Source organism: Adiantum capillus-veneris, chromosome 22, assembly GCF_014529385.1.
Source record: "Adiantum capillus-veneris isolate H3 chromosome 22, ASM1452938v2, whole genome shotgun sequence".
Lineage (NCBI taxonomy): Eukaryota > Viridiplantae > Streptophyta > Polypodiopsida > Polypodiales > Pteridaceae > Adiantum > Adiantum capillus-veneris.
The window spans coordinates 57,301,797-57,319,052 of record NC_140952.1 but is presented as its reverse complement, the minus strand read 5'-3'; positions in this window follow the sequence as shown (position 1 = coordinate 57,319,052).

Here is a 17,256-nt window from a genome sequence, read left to right as displayed (position 1 = left end):
GGGTCTCTTTTTTTTGACTTATTTAACCCTTAATAGCAATAAGAAGGGGTTCTCACCAATATAAACCGTCAAAGTCGAATTTTTGCGTCAAAGCTAACTTAACCATCAAGTCCACATGATCGCTGAAAATTTCCTAGAGTGTACACCAATGCTCATGATCAACCGTCGACGCTCGTCGTAACTAATTTTTTACTTTTTATTTTTCAAATGCTCAAAAACACCAAAATTAGCTAGAAAGTTAGCCGAAAACGCTAAAAATTCCAAAAAGTTGCCCAAAAATTTTCATAAATCTGAAAAAATCATTGGTGATCACACAAGTAAGTGAGAAAACCTATCTGATTATGCCATAATTACACTAGCATAGGGCATTTCTCCCGGCAGCGGCACCAAATGTCGGGGGTAGATTGTAGCATAGCTCTAATGACCAACAATAATTGTCTATCCGAACTAGGGCATGGAAACACTCAGATGATTAGTGAGCTAATCATGGCAACACGAATGGAAAATCTATGAGGTGAGCTTCTCGGCCTATGGAGGAGCTAAGCCACGATGTCTATCAATCTCCATATCCACTTCTCTTCACCTCAAATCAAACCAGTCACACACACTAATGATTGCAACGACTCACACATCACTAATCCTATCATGAAACACACTAATCACAAGCGCACACACATAAATCCATTGAGCATCCGCATTCCAATCAAACCTACATGCACACATAAAGAATAGAGGACAATCACACAAGATTAGAGCGGGACTAGACTTTAATTAGTTAAGACTAGTTAATCAAAGCATCATAGACAATCATAGAGAGTATGAGAGAGGCATAATGAAAGAGAATTAAGCATTGATTAGTGTTAATTAAGTCACATGAGCAAGGAACAGCTCAAGGACTCCATAGCCACACACCTCATGAGCTCTCACTAAAGAGTGGTCTCGAGAACCTTCATTTCGTTTACACACTGTCTTATATACCTTGGGAAAAAATATGCATTGTCTCACTATTGTCCGAGTGCCCAAGGCCTTTAGGGCTCCACAACTTACTAAATCTACAACATAGACACACTAATTGTCATGTTCTGTCCAGCTTGGAACTCCCATTGAGCCCATAACACATTACAAATATTACAATGGCTTGAAATAACTCGAGAAATTAGAATACATGGCCATTTTAAAAAAAATGTGAAACTTCAATCTTGACTACTTCTTTGTATATGTCTTTGATGTGCATTCGTAAGGCTTGGACCTTTAGCAGCTTCTGCTAACTGATGTCGGCTCAGTTAACACTTTTCTATGTTCATCTTTTGACACTTTCATTCATGTGAACATTGTATGTATGGTAAGCATGTTAGATCAACCTGCTCTAGTCTATCAAACAACAAGAATCTTGAGAAGTTAGATCTAGTGCATTTAGATGTGTGTGGGCCTCATAGCCTAGCAAAATGCACTAAAGATTTTGTGACACATTTCCCATAGAGCAAAAGTTGAAACAAGAGCAAAAAGATTCAACCGAGTAGTCCAATCTTTTGAAGCTAACTACCACCACGAGTAACCATGTTGAGGATGAAAATCATCTGGGGTGGGGGAGTGTTTGTAAATACTATTGAAGATGCCCCTTCTGGTTTAAAAATCCCTTCTTTTCAAATGCTAGACTGTATAAAGATATTTAAGGAGCTCTCAAATTTGAGTTATAGTTATATCTGTCCTTTTCACATTGTTGTGCTTGTAATATATCCATGGGAATTCGAGCTTAGAGCTTACATTCTAGAATCCCTAGGTCTTGAGGATGACTTTTGTATAAGCTATGTATGGGTGAAGAACAACTCTTTTGTTATCTACATATCTTTTACTCTAGTAATGCAAATTGAATTTTAACAAGTGCAATGTGTTCCTTTCCTCTTGCTCTTTCTATTGAGCTTATTCATTTATAGCTTGATGAAGGTTCACGTCTATGCTGTGCGAGTCAAAAATTGCTATTTTGTATTTCTATTTTTTAAATAGGAGATTATCCATGGCCTTAAGGGGGACTATTATGTTGATTTTGTTCATGTTTTGGTGGCTTGTGAAATGATGGGTCATGATTCATGTACCTTTAAGAATTAGGATTTTATTGTCTAGACCTTGCTTGTAGTCTCATCCTAAAGTTTTAAAGCGTTTCAAGCTTCTTTAGTCGGGAAACCATAAATTGATTAGTTGGAGCAAGGAATGAACATTTTCCCATTGAATGAATGAATGCATCTTTTAGCAATAGTTATGATTAATAGCCCAATGCATCTATGTGCCCCATCTCGATTGCTTCCCTAAATATTGATGTGAGAGTATGCTAGTGCTAGATAGATATGCTAAATACATCAATTGCGATGATAAACTAATAAGGGGGCAAGTAACCTCCTTATATGTATAGAAATAAGCAGTCTAGAGAAGATGAGAGAGTAAGGATGAAGATTGATGGAAGGAGTAGATAGCAATCAAAGAGCCAAAAGTGTAGCTTCTGAAATATATGTTTGATGAAACTTTTGGGGGCTTCGTTGGCTTCAAAAGGGGGCTAAAATAGTTGGTCTCTAGGTCAATTGAGATCACTTGGTCATGATTCTCCCGGATCACTCATTTTCCTTGTGGAGTTTTTTAAAACATGATTGTTGTGAGAATGGCCACACACATGTTGAGCGTAATTTTGAGAGTGCTTTATCTCATGTGTTTCCTTCCATAATTTTGAGAATGCTTAACTTTTTGTAGTTCCTTTCAAATGCAAAAATTAACTTGCTTTTCTTATACCATGTGAGTGCAAGGAACTTGGGCAAGGATCTATGAGCCCACATGGCATGTGAATAGGGGTCTCTAGGGACAAAGGCCTACATAAGGAGCGATTGGGAGGAGAATAGGATGTCATAAGTCTTGAGGACTTACACTAGTATCAAAGCTCAGAGTCTCTCTCTCTCTCTCTCTCTCTCTCTCTCTCTCCACCCACCCCCTTGAGGATGGAGGAAGGAGACGGGTGAGTGGCACGGGCAAGAAGCACAAAGGGAATAAGAACACAACCCACTTGCACAAAACACAGTGCAACCAACGGCTGAACATGATCACCTCTTGGCATGAGTATTGATTTCTCCTTCTTCAACATGAGCCAAAATGGCCTCTATAAGTGCATGCAAGTTTTTTCTTTGCCCCTACATTGTTTGCATGTTTCCACTATGGATGAGCTCTTCTTTTCATACATAGGGTGCCCCATCTTGGGCACCTTCTTCAATTTGTGAGGGATCACACATTGCCAATAGAGCTTGCATGGATGATGCATGCATAGGGCTTCTACGCAAAGGTGCCATGAATTTTTAAAAATCAAAGCTACACTTGCATATTTGCAGAGTTGTGAGGTCTCAAGGATCAGAAATATCCCATGTTTGAGGCTTCAAAGCTTTAGAAAGCTTGCTGAAAGCATAAATTGAGGCTTGGATGAACTTAAGAGGCTTTCAAATCATGTGCCAAGTGAGAAGATGGCCACAAATCCTCACAAAACAAGGCTTCGGATGAGGTTGATGATGAAAAGAGCCCATGACAGCTTACGGAGGGAGGGGGTGACAAATAAGGTACAAACATTTTCAATTTCAAAGTTTTCCCTAAATATTTGAGTAAACCAAATAAGTCATTGAAGTGCGGTAAGTTTGGCTTGAGTAAGGCTATCATGGCTTGGACCCTTGAGGTAAAAAAATCAACGAAAACTTCAATACGGAGCAAATAAGTCGATGGAGTGCAGTAAGCTTGGCTCGACTAAGGCTATCATAGCCTTGACCCTTGACCCTTGAGGTAAAAAGACCAAGGAAAACTTCAATACGGAGCCATGCAATGTGCCATGAAAGTATAAATAAAAAAAGTCACTGAAAAATCACAAGAATTTTTTATATATAAAAACTCAAAAAATCCATTAAAATAAAAATTTCCCAAAAAGTAAAAAAAATCACAAAATACCAAATAAATAAATAAATAAATATATATTTTAAAAACCACAAAAATAATAAAATAGAAAAAAGAAGGGGAAGTGCTTAAAACACAAAAAAGACAAAAAAGCAAAAAATCCACTGAGGTGATCACCCCGCGAGCGAGTTGAGCAGCCAGAGCAATGTCAAAGAAAAGGGGAGAAAGTAGTCAAACCAAAACAAGAAAGCCATGACAGTCGAAAAAAAAATTGAATTTGTAAAAAAAGAGCAGAAACAAAATCGTGTGTAATCGAGAGATTGAAACTGCATTAAAAGCCGACCGGCTAGGAAACCTCCACACAAAACTCAATTTAAAACAGGTTTTTAGTAAAACCCCACCTTTTGGGCAGAGTTCACGAGTTGAATTTGTGAGTCGGGGTCAAGATTTTGAGCTTGATTTGAAAAACTTGGCAAAATTTGAGTTGTAAAACTCACCAAAGCTCAAAACTTGGCCTAGAAAGTTGGAAGAATCTCCCAAAGAGGTCTTTAACCCTTTGGTAGAAAACATCAATGTTCCAACCTAGTTTTGGAAAGGTATTGTCAACCCGAGCATGATAAATTCTGTTGAGCAACATTGTCACCTGCTAGAGAGTTTTTATAGATCAAGCCAACATGGAATTAATTTTAGCCAAGGATTCAAGTGAACTAAATGTTGAGATGTCGAGCTCTACACCTTGAGCTGGCATCCACTACGGGTCTTGGCCGCTTACGGCATTTACTCACTAGCGCGTTAGGTGACCGACACGGAGGATCTCTGCCAGTGATTCTACAGCTGGACTACACTTATAGTGCCAGCCTAGTACGCTTCTAGCGAGTTCACACTTAGTGACCGCATGTACATATGTGCTACTTTTCAGCTTTAGCACTAAGTCATTTTTGTACTCTCTTTTCTGTAAAGAAGAAGAAGAAGCTTTCCATCTCTGTGTGCTTTGTGCTTGTCTTGTGTAGCTCTCTTGCATCCTCATTCTTTACATGGTATCAGAGCCTGGTGCAGGCAAGAGAGGCTAAGAGAGCAAGAGTATCACAATCCCTTCGTTCGCAATCCACGACCAGATGCCGAAGGCGCCTCGCGCAGCGAAAAATTTTTTAGGGGTTTTTCGCACAAGTTTCTGAACAGGTTTCCAAAGTGCAGTATACAGAGATTTACTGTACAAGTACAGTGGTTGTGAAACGCTTGATTGTGGACACTCGTTGAGTGTAGAAAGCGTTACAGGAACCACGATAGCAGGTTCAGCAGATTTGCAAGTTTTTGCAGATTGCAGCTATTTTGTCTTAGTGCTTCAAGATGTCTGACGGTTTCAGTCAGATTGTTACTGAGAAGCTTGAGAAAAATAACTACCCTGCATGGAAGTTCAGAATAACAAATTTCCTAAAAGGAAAAGGTTATTGGGACTATGTAGAAGGAGACAATGAAAAGGAACCAGAGATTCCCGAGGCAAATGCTACAGCAGAACAAAGGAAAGCTTTGAGGGACTGGCAACAAGGCCAGAGCAAAGTGATGTATTGGCTGTCTATGAGCATCACAGATGGCATGATGGGCTATCTACAGGATGCTGAAACCCCCGCCATTGCATGGAGAAACTTAGGCAGAGTGTTCGAGGTGAACACCAAGGCCAGGAAGCTTCAACTAAAGTCGGAGCTAAATCAGGTTAAGAGGAACAACCTCTCGATCAATGATTATGCTTTGAAGATCAAGAGTATCATTGAAGCTCTTGGATCTATTAAAGTCTCAGTGGAAGACGATGACATTGTCCGTGCATGCTTGGATGGTCTAGGAGATGAGTATGTACATTTTAGGTCTTCCATGAATACAAGAGACGACATCCCCGTGTTCCAAGATTTGATTTCTATGCTTATTCTTGAGGAGAAGAACCTTGACACATCTTCTTCTCATGGCAGAAATAATTCTGAACAGGCCTTCTATTCTAACTCCAACAGAGGTAGAGGTAGAGGTCGTGGTCGAGGCCCAAGGGGTTGCAGGGGCCAATTTCTGGAAGGTCAATCAAATCAAAACAATACAGGTGGCAGGGGAAACCAGTCTCAAGGCAGGGGGAGTCAAAGAGGTCGTGGTGCAGGATCAAGCAGGCAGCAACATACTCCAGATAGTAGAGAATGTTGGACTTGTGGTGAAAGAGGTCACATGTCACGTGACTGCCCAAAGGGAAAAGCAAGTAGAAAGAGAGAACAGGGCAACTATGCATCTACTAGCAGAGATGCAGATGACAGCAAAAACGAGCGCATGTTTGTTATGCAGCATGTAATGAATACAATGACTGCAGAGAAATCCACCCAAGATGATGTTTGGTATGTGGACTCAGGTGCCTCTAATCACATGACGTCTCGTGGAGAGTGGTTTAGAGATATGCGCAAACCAGATGTGTCAGGCTATGTGCAGACAGGAGATGACACAGCTCACCCCATTGCTCATGTAGGGGACATACCTCTAAATACGAAGAGTGGGAAATCAAAGTACTTAGCAGATGTACTTCATGTCCCAAACATTACAAAGAATCTTGTTTCTGTTGGACAAATGGTTGAGCAGGGTTTGCAGGTTCGCTTCAATCCAAATGGCTGTTATGTAGAAGATTTCCAGAATGGCTGTAAGCTGATCACAGAGGGCAAATGTGTGGACAGAATGTTTACGCTGAATGTAGACATGCCTGAGGTAAAAGCTGCATTATTTGCACAGGGCACAGGTGTTGTGGCTGATGTTAACATTTGGCACAAACGAATTGGCCATGTCAATGAGCAGAGATTGCGCAGCATGCAATCAAAACAGATTGTAAAAGGTTTGCCCAAATTCAAGGTGGATGGTATGCATAAAGTGTGTGCAGCATGCCAGTTTGGAAAACAGTCAAAGGGCTCATTTCCACATGAGCGCAATGTATGTAAAAGGCCACTTGAGGTGGTGCACACAGATGTTTGGGGTCCAACCGATACTGCAAGTATACATGGTTGCAGGTATTATGTCTCTTTCATTGATGACCATACAAGGAAAGTATGGGTCTACTTCATGCGTAACAAAAGTGAAGTGTTTGGTCACTTTCAGGACTTCAAAGTCATGATTGAGAAGGAGACAGATATGCAAATCAATACATTGAGGTCAGATGGAGGGGGAGAGTACTTCTCCAATGATTTTTCAGATTTTCTGCGAATGCATGGTATACACAGGCAGTTTACATGCAGATATACTCCACAGCAGAATGGGGTCGCAGAAAGGAAAAACAGGCACATTGCAGAGGTTGCACGTGCATTGATGAATGAGAAGAACATGCCTCATCATTTCTGGGCTGAAGCCGTAAATACAGCTGTGTACATTATGAACAGGACACCTACAGCTGCGGTGCATGATGTAACACCTGAGGAAAAGTTTACAGGTACAAAGCCTGATTTGGCACACTTGAAAGTGTTTGGCTGCATAGCTTACGTGCATGTACCAGATGAGTTGCGTAGGAAATTGGATCCTAAAGCAGAGAAATGTATTCTTGTGGGATATTCCCTTGAACAAAAGGGGTAGAGATGCTACAATCCTACTACACGAGAATTACGAGTGAGCAGAGATGTAGTCTTTGATGAGATGAGCAGCTGGTACAGTAATGAACATGGCACTATTGGGGCTGATGTAAAAGATGATGTGGTTGTACAAAATGTGAGGCCACAGTCACAGGTTTTGAGTGGACCACAAGAGTCCTCTTCTCGTGGCTCTGTTGAGAAACCATGGAATGGTAGACTACGTACGCAGGTTACTCCACCAACAGGTACAGGGAATGTATCACGAAAAGGAAAGGAAAAGGTTGATGAACCTCCCTTTATGGTTGATGCATCATCAGGTTTTTCACATGTAGACATGGATTCAAATGGTTCTGAACAAAGTCTTGATGAGGAATTTGGAATTCCGGCTGTCAGGACACCTGGTGTAAGGAAAGTACAAGAAGATGCTAGAGGGCAAAGGAGTGACCCAGAACCGCGCAGATCTAATAGAGTCAGAAATCCAGTTCAGAAATTGACTTATGATGGGTATCTAGCGCATCACCAAGCCTACATGGCTAAGGTGATACAGGATGTGGAGCCCACATGTTTTGAGGATGCAGTTGGAAATGTGCATTGGGATGATGCAATGAATGAAGAGATGGCTGCATTGGAAGCAAATGACACATGGGAGTTGGTGCCATTGCCAAGTGGCAAGAAAGCTATTGGCTGCAAATGGGTGTATAAAACCAAGCACAAGGCTGATGGTAACATTGAGCGTCACAAGGCAAGGCTGGTCGCAAAGGGTTATGCACAGACGTATGGCATAGACTATGAGGAGACCTTTGCTCCAGTGGCAAAGATGACGACTGTGAGAGCTGTCATAGCAGTGGCTGCATCTAGAGGATGGATTATGCATCAAATGGATGTAAAGAATGCCTTCTTGAATGGTGAGTTGCAAGAGGAAGTGTATATGGATCAGCCACCTGGTTATGTCGATCCAGGTTACCCAGATTATGTATGCAAACTTCTCAAAGCTTTGTATGGTTTGAAGCAGGGCTCTAGAGCATGGTATGACAGGATTGCCAAGTATCTTGTCAGTATTGGTTTTAGGAGAGCTCATGCTGATCATTCACTCTATGTACGTGAGAGTGATGTGGGGATTGTGGTCATTACCATATATGTAGATGACCTTATTATTGTTGGTGACAATGCTATGGAGATTGACCATGTGAAGGGTCTTCTCAAACAGGAGTTTGAAATGAAAGATTTAGGCGAGTTGCGCTACTTTCTTGGCATTGAAGTGATCAAGACTCCAGAGGGTGTATGGCTATCACAAAGACAGTATGCTTTGGACATGTTGTCAAAGTATGGTATGGTTGATTGTAAGCCAATTTCTATTCCCTTGGATGTGAATGCAAAGCTGAGTGCAGAGAAGGGTGATGTTGTTGAGGATGTCAACATGTACAGGAAGATTGTGGGTAGTCTAATCTACTTGACTATCACGAGGCCAGACTTGAGCTACACAGTAGGCTTGGAGAGTCAGTTCATGCAACTTCCGAGGAAGCCACATTTGGATGGAGTACGACGCACACTTAGGTATGTGCAAGGTACTCTTGACTACGCATTGTTCTATGCAGCAGATGCACCATTAGCATTGTATGGGTATACAGATGCAGATTGGGCAGGTAGCATTGTTGATAGGAGATCTACGAGTGGCTTCATGTTCTCTTTTGGGAGTGCTGTTGTTACTTGGAGCAGCAAAAAGCAGCCTACGGTTGCTTTATCGAGCACAGAGGCCGAGTACAGAGGTGCAGCAGTTGCGGCGTGCGAGGTAGCTTGGCTACGCACATTACTTGAGGACTTGGGAGTGCATGTGGACCAGCAGATTTTCATCCATTGTGACAACCTCAGCAGCATGCAGTTGGCTAGGAACCCAGTGTTCCATGCCAGGACCAAACACATAGAGGTCCATTACCACTACGTTCGAGAGCGAGTGTTGGCGGGCGACATCGACTTGGACTACGTCAGCACAGAGGAGCAGATAGCGGATATCTTTACCAAGGCCCTCGGAGCTGAGAAGCTTCGACGTTTTCGGACTATGCTTGGACTCTGCGACATGCAGAGCTCGAGGGGGAGTGTTGAGATGTCGAGCTCTACACCTTGAGCTGGCATCCACTACGGGTCTTGGCCGCTTACGGCATTTACTCACTGGCGCGTTAGGTGACCGACACGGAGGATCTCTGCCAGTGATTCTACAGCTGGACTACACTTATAGTGCCAGCCTAGTACGCTTCTAGCGAGTTCACACTTAGTGACCGCATGTACATATGTGCTACTTTTCAGCTTTAGCACTAAGTCATTTTTGTACTCTCTTTTCTGTAAAGAAGAAGAAGAAGCTTTCCATCTCTGTGTGCTTTGTGCTTGTCTTGTGTAGCTCTCTTGCATCCTCATTCTTTACACTAAAGCCAACCAGTAGCAATGGTAGCACATGCGCAAGTGCAACAGAGAAAATCTTACAGCTCTATGGTTACAATGGAGACAAAATCTAGTATGCAGATTCAAAAGGCCATAGGTACCTTATGAGTAGTAAAAGCAACACATGAGCCAAGATATTATTGATAAAAGTGAAGCCAGATCTAGAGAACTCTCAGATGTTTACAGATTTCAATGGAGCCAGGTATTGCAAGCTCAAAGATGAGGTGTGGATAGAAGTTCAAAAAATTGATCCAAGTGGCTATTCAGACATCTGCAGAAGTCAACAAACCATCCAGTTGGTGCATATGCAATCAGGACCATTGTACATGGACTATAATGGTCAAATCTACACTCGAGAGCCACAAATGGAAGATCCAACAAATCAGTCAATAGAAGCCAATTTAATCAGAGAACCAAGTCAAAAGCAATACAAAGATCAAGACTGAGCAATCTACCGCTTGATGCTCAATGTTCTAAAAGAAGATACTTACAAGTTAGCAACCATCAAAGCAGAAACTTATCAGCAAGATCTTGAGATGACATAACCAATTGATAAACCACCAGTCATGGTATACTGCTTAGATTGTGGAAGAAAAGGTAAACATTTTCTAGAGCATTGTCCAAGAAATCCAAATAATAGGGACACAACAATCGCAAAGAAAAGTATGGAGCAAGCTGGAACTACAAATCTCGATGTAAGTGCATCTAACTCATCAATTTTGAAAAGCTTAAATTGGAAGTGCTCAACAATAAATTCTTGCGTGAATTTAATCAAAGTCTCCAATTATCACCAAAGGTCGAAAAGAGTGTTAGGTTTGCAAACGATTCTGCATCCACAATCACTAGTATGCAATCATTCATGAGTCTAAGGGACACATAAAAGAGAATGTTGTTAGCATTGTACGGCACCCATAATTCATATGCACAATGTTTAGACCGAGAAGGGAAACTATACAAAAAGAGTCGACCAGTGTTTGAATGGCCTACATACCAGCTCATAGAATTGTGCCTAGTGATAGATCGGGAAGGATGGTTCATTTCAAAGAAAAGAATCTATTATAGCCCATCCTCACTAGGTTTGCAGATGCAAAACATTGACAATGCTACACATAGTATGCCTTCACAGCCCCAAAAGGTGAGATCAAACTAGAGCCAAATAGTCTTGAGCCCATCTCATAGAGAAATCTTTAATGATCACCTTAGGAAGGGGGGAGCTGCAAATCCATCAAACTCAAAAATTGTACCAAGAAATGCGACACTAGTTAGAATCCCTAAAACTTCTAGCTAGAACCCTTCAAAGAAGAAGCCTTTAAAGGATCATATGGTCATTAGAGATTTTCAATCGACCCAAATTTCATCAGAATCGACTGACAAATGCTTCTATGAAGATCATCAAGGACAAAGGTTCCAGTTGACCTCCACAAGTCAAAGTCAAAAGCCAACAAATCCCATAGTGTTCAAGCAATTGCATTTGACCAAGCTCACATATGCATATTAAGATGCAGATGGCAACAAATACCAACAAATCCATGACCTTGCACAAACCCCTATGGATGGTAAGACTGAAGTCAAAGACTATCTCAAGTTGATGGAGAACCTCAAGTTACCAGAATAGGTGAAGCATAGCTCAAATTTGACAAAAGCTAGAGCTCAAAATGCTACACAAAAGTCATCACAAAAATCTCCTCCGAAGAGACAGATTCTAGCAGAAAGTACAGTGGGTCTTTTAAGATAAAAATTTAACCAAGTGCACACAGATAATTGGCAATAGTTGCAAGCAAAAGATGCAGTATTACAATGAAACGAACCAACATCGATTGAAGAAAATGGTCAAAGCAACAAAGATGCAAACAAAGATTGACCCAAGGACACCACCATAGCAAAATCAGTGTGTACAAAAAGAGATCCTGAGAGGATCAAGTGCAACATTACTGGTGAACATGAACAAAAGCTCTCAAGGGAAGTAAAGCTAAATTTTCAATTGGATAAGAACCCTCATGTATTTTTGCACTTGGAAAAAATGCGGCCAACCTGGAAGATGCTCCTAGATTTATTAGCATACTTGAAAACAAAAGAGAAAAATGACGGGGAATCATTTCCATCTCCATTAAAATAGGTTCAAAGACCATCATAGCCCAATTCCATGTGATCACAGTCAAAGATGTACTAGACGACATTATATTGGGAATGCCATTGGCCCAAAAGGTTTTAGAGATACATAGTTCAAAAAAGATGTAGTCTTCAAAGACAACAAAGAGTGAAGACCAGGAATGGTCACCCATGGAAGACAACACAAAATCCTCAAGTAAAGTTAAAAAGGAGACCGATGCCAAAGAAAAGCTTATTGAAGATGATTCATCTCCAACCTCCGAAGAGCTTAAAGCAGATTAAGCAATAGCAAGTGCATATCAAATAGAGCAAACAACAACCATGAAAGCTATTGAGCAAAAAATTCCATCAAAGCCAAAAGCTAATAAGATTGAGGTTGCAAAAAACAAGGAAGAAATAGGAAGTCCAAAGGCTAGTCAATCATTTCTAGTTGAATCAACAGATGTAAGTCATTGTGGAAAACAAAGTATCAAATCACCTTCCATAGAAACCAAGCTAGATCAGGACAAGACTATGGCAAAATAAGGACAAGGATCTTCAATAGAAGCACCAATGAGAATAGCTATAGTCCTTAACAGGACAAACAGAGCAAGTGTCAAATGTAATGCTCTATTGGATAAAGAAGCATAGTGCAATACAATATGGTTACAGATAGCATCCAAAGAATACTTGAGATTAATCCATACAAACAGGATAGCAAAGTAATTCTAGGTGAGGCTACAAGTAAAAAGGAAATGGTTGCTACTCTTAGCACTCAGAAGCATGAATAGCAAGTAAAGTTTCAAGTAAAGCATTCAAGAGAAATGTTTGTAGATGTCATCCTTGGAAATCAGTGGTTAGACCAATATAAGGCCTATAGAGAAGACATAATGCTATCACTCTCTTTTCAAAGAGGTAGCAAGCAACATTTACAAGTACTGCTATTGTTGGATTCATAGTTCCCAATGGCACTAGAATCATGGACAAATTTTGTAGACAAAGGTAAAGCTAAAGTGGACCTACAACCGACTAGCACAAAAGGTTTGACATCATATGCCTCTACATCAAAGAGTCCTCATGGATCAGCTTCTTCAAGCAAATTAGGCTACAGAAACTCCAAGTGAAACCTCTAGGGAGCCACCCAAAAAAGCAAAAGTATGTTAGCCTAAGTACTCATCACTAAAACAAAAGAAAGAGAAGCAAGTGTTTGTTCCGAGCAGTTTAGTAAAAGTCAACGATCCAGTGTGGATTGAGGATGGAAGATCAACACAGAAAGACAAAAACATGGGATGGATAGCATCACAATGGAGTTTAAAAGGACAATACAATAGAGATAACAAATAGATATGGGTACCAAAACCAAAGTTCAGGGCATATGAAGTGCAATCAAGACCCTTCTAGAGTAGAATGTCAAATGGGTATCAATCTTGACAATATCCTGGGATACCTAAGAAGCGGTTAAATAATAGAATAACATCAAATGCTACTCAAGTCTACCAAAACCCTCAAGAGGATACAAAACAGAGATGGACTAGAAAGAATCTTCTTCTTGCACAAAGATTCTACACAAGCTTTACAAAGATCTGGCTACCAGTCAATCAAAATCCAACTGCAACTACAACAAAACTGCATGAAGATCTCAAGAGTTTAACAAGACCTAGAGCTAGGCAAAGCAAACAAAAGAGATGCAAAGGTATTAGAGAGATTTGGATTCCTAAGTCTTCCAATGCTCTGAGTCAAAATCCAGATGCCAACAGCCAACAAAGGCCTACAACAACATCAAAGACTCCTTTCAACATGCCTAATTGGAGAATCAAAGAGACAATGGAGTCTTCACGCTACCAAATGACAATGGAGTTGTTGTTAGATACACTGTACCGACCAAGACACATGAGAGTGAGAACTTGTGCCATTTACAACCTATTATGAGGAGCCTAATGAGGCTTATGGAGTAGCTCTAGAGACTATTTCATATAGGGGAGAATCCTACTCTCCATGGAAAAATACTGAACCAAATAGCCGGCCATCATATTTTCCTAAGCCTACAAGAGATCACTACTTGATGAGGGGTGATAATATTTTGATTTTCCTAGCCAATCCAAACTAAAAACCAAAGACGTATCCACACAGACAAGGAAAGCCATTGCCACCACCACAATAACTTCAACAAGCATGACCATGCTATGAAGGTGAAGGTGATCATTGGGCTAGAAATTGTCCCCACAAGAAAATAGCAAGAATATTTGGGCTTTTTTTAGAGTGTGGCAAGACATATCTCATTCAAGATTGTCAAAAATGTCATGTTAAAGCATGGAAAACACCTATAATATGATTGAGACTCTACCTAGTTCAAGTGGGTTGAATTCAGAGTGAATTGCTTCAGTTTTACGAGGTAACAAGGGCTCAAGCTTAAGATGCCATTAATAATAAGAGTGATGAAGAACAAAACCTTGAACTAAACCAAACTCAAATAGATTGAAATTCCAAGGAATCAATGCAAATCTTGAAAAGCCAAAGAGGAAAAAACAAATTAAAACAAGAACGTAAGCAAGCAGCTATGACATCAGGGCTCTCTCAAGCTCAAGGGCACGTGAAACAACACCAAGAGAAATATGCTTCCTTAGTTGAGGACAATAGACCCTCTACAATTAGTTCAGGAAGATCCGTGTTGTTAGATAAAGTTTTGGAGCCATTAGAAGCTTTATTGCAAGCCTATGAGGCCAAACCAAGCAAGTTGACCTATCCTCATCCAGAAGTAGAACAACAAAGGTTGGAGATGTGTAGAAATTTGATTGAATCCATACCAGCCATTGCAACTCTTGATAAAAAATGGTAGATGTTTGAACTTGAAACACCTTAGGAAAAGGCTATTGAAACACCTCCTCAGACTTATCCTAAACCAAACATGCAACGAGATGACCATGTGGTTACCAACAACACAAATGACTCAAGATCACATTCTATGGCACCTATTTCAGAGATAGAGGAGCCATGGCCAAATGAACTATGGGAAGTGATTGGAATGGCAAAGGAAGTAAGTGCAACATATGAGTCCACTCCCATCATTGAGATAAACCTAGATCATGAGCACCAAATCCTAGAGTTTTAGTCATTTTATGGTGATATTAATCAATAGTTTCCATAGAGAGCAACCCGTACACATTGAAGACTCTAGCATCATATATGTGAGAGTATGAAGCCAAATTGGAAATGAGGGTTGTACCATTACAATGGAAAACAATGCAGAGAATGATTGACTCAAGGAGTGTACAAGAGTTTTTATAAACTCATATCCCAGGACTATAACCTTAGTAGAATTGCTAAAAATCAAGCGACATGTAAAGGCTGAAGTGGGAAAAAACTTGGAAAGGGTGGGTATCAAATTTTCATTCAATGATATGGAATCAAAAACCACAAAAACAAAACAAACAAGGAAGAACAGAGAGCCCATTATCTATTATGAGGGCAAAGGAGAAAACACAACCTCGACCATCATGGAATACAAAGACCTAAAAACTTTGGCTATTATTGATAGTGAAGACTCGAGAGTGGTAGCTGTTGCTACAAAGGAAACTTGGAAAAAATAGTGAAAACTAGCTCTACATAAGACACAAATGAAACTGAAATTAGGAGATGGCTATGTGAAAAAGCGTACGGGAATACTAGAGCAAATAATAGTGACATCATGTGGAATTGAGTATGAATATACATTTGCAATAGTAGACTCTAGGAAAGACAACAATTATGGATGCTATTTTGGGACTTCCATTCATGAAACAACTTAAAAGGGTTCAATATTGGGATTATCACTTTATCTACTCGTGTCATAAGGAAACAACTACAAGAGTGAGCCTAAAGGATCATAGTTATAGATCCAGAACCTTTTCCAAATGATTTTTTGAAACTTCTAGAAAGGATTTAGATACTAGCTGTAATGGATGTATGTGTGAATGAAGTCACCCCTCCCAAATTTTGAGATAAGGAGGGCTATGGAATTATTCCCTTCTGAAGAAAAGTGTCGTCCTTAGTGTTGATATAAGGAGAAACCAATCCAAGGGGAGTCTTGTGATCATATTGAATCTTGTGGATGTTGCACAATAAGTCTTGAGAGAAGGATCTTGAATGCTATCATTGAGGCAAAAAGGGTCACATCAATAAAATTTGCTTTAAGTGGATAGAAGAGAAGAAGAAGAAAAAGCATGAGGATGACAAGAAAGAGGACAAAGGCAAAGCAAAGATACAAGAGATCAATGTTGTTAGTAGTCATGATGGTGACATTTTAATTGCATCTTGTTAACATGCATGTTATTTGACGAGCAAAGTGGATAATTTAGCTAAGATTGGATCTTGGATTCTGGTGCATACTTTCATGTTACTTCTCATACAGAGTGGTTTTCTACCTATGATGTCAGCAGACATAGGTGCGTACATTTATGCCTTTGCTTTTTCTGATATAGTTGGTGCAAGTGACATATATTTGGGGCTTGCTCTCAACTTGATAATTTTATCCGTTTGTGCTCAAGACTGTGAAACACATGCCTACCCTCACAAAGATTTTTTTTTTTGGAAAGTTAGATGATTGTGGCTATCACACATGCTTTGATAACAACACATCAAAGATTCAAATGGAATATTTAGTCTTGGCTAGAGGAATGAAAGCCTTTCTTGTTTGCATTACTTGTTGTTGGGGGTACCATCGTAGCATAGCTCCAATGATCAACAATAATTGTCAATCCAAAGAGATGAGCTACCCAGATAGGACATGGAAACACTCACACAATTAGTGAGCTAATCATGGAAACACGAATGAAAACTCTATGGGGTGAGCTTCTCGGCCTATGGAGGAGCTAAGACACGATGTCTGGCAATCTCCACATCCACTTCTTTTCACCTCAAATCAACCTAATCACACACGCTAACAATTGCAATGATGCACACATCATTAATCCCATGATGCATCACACTAATCACAAGCGCACACACATAGATCCATTGAGCACCTACACTTTAATCAAACCTACATGCACACACAAAGAATAGAGGGCAATCACACAACACTAACAATTGCAATGATGCACACATCATTAATCCCATCATGGAACACACTAATCACAAGCGCACACACATAGATCCATTGAGCACCCACACTCCAATCAAACCTACATGCACACAAAAAGAATAGAGGGAAATCACACAAGATTAGAGCCAGATTAGCCACTAATTAGTTAAGATCTAACTAATCAAAATA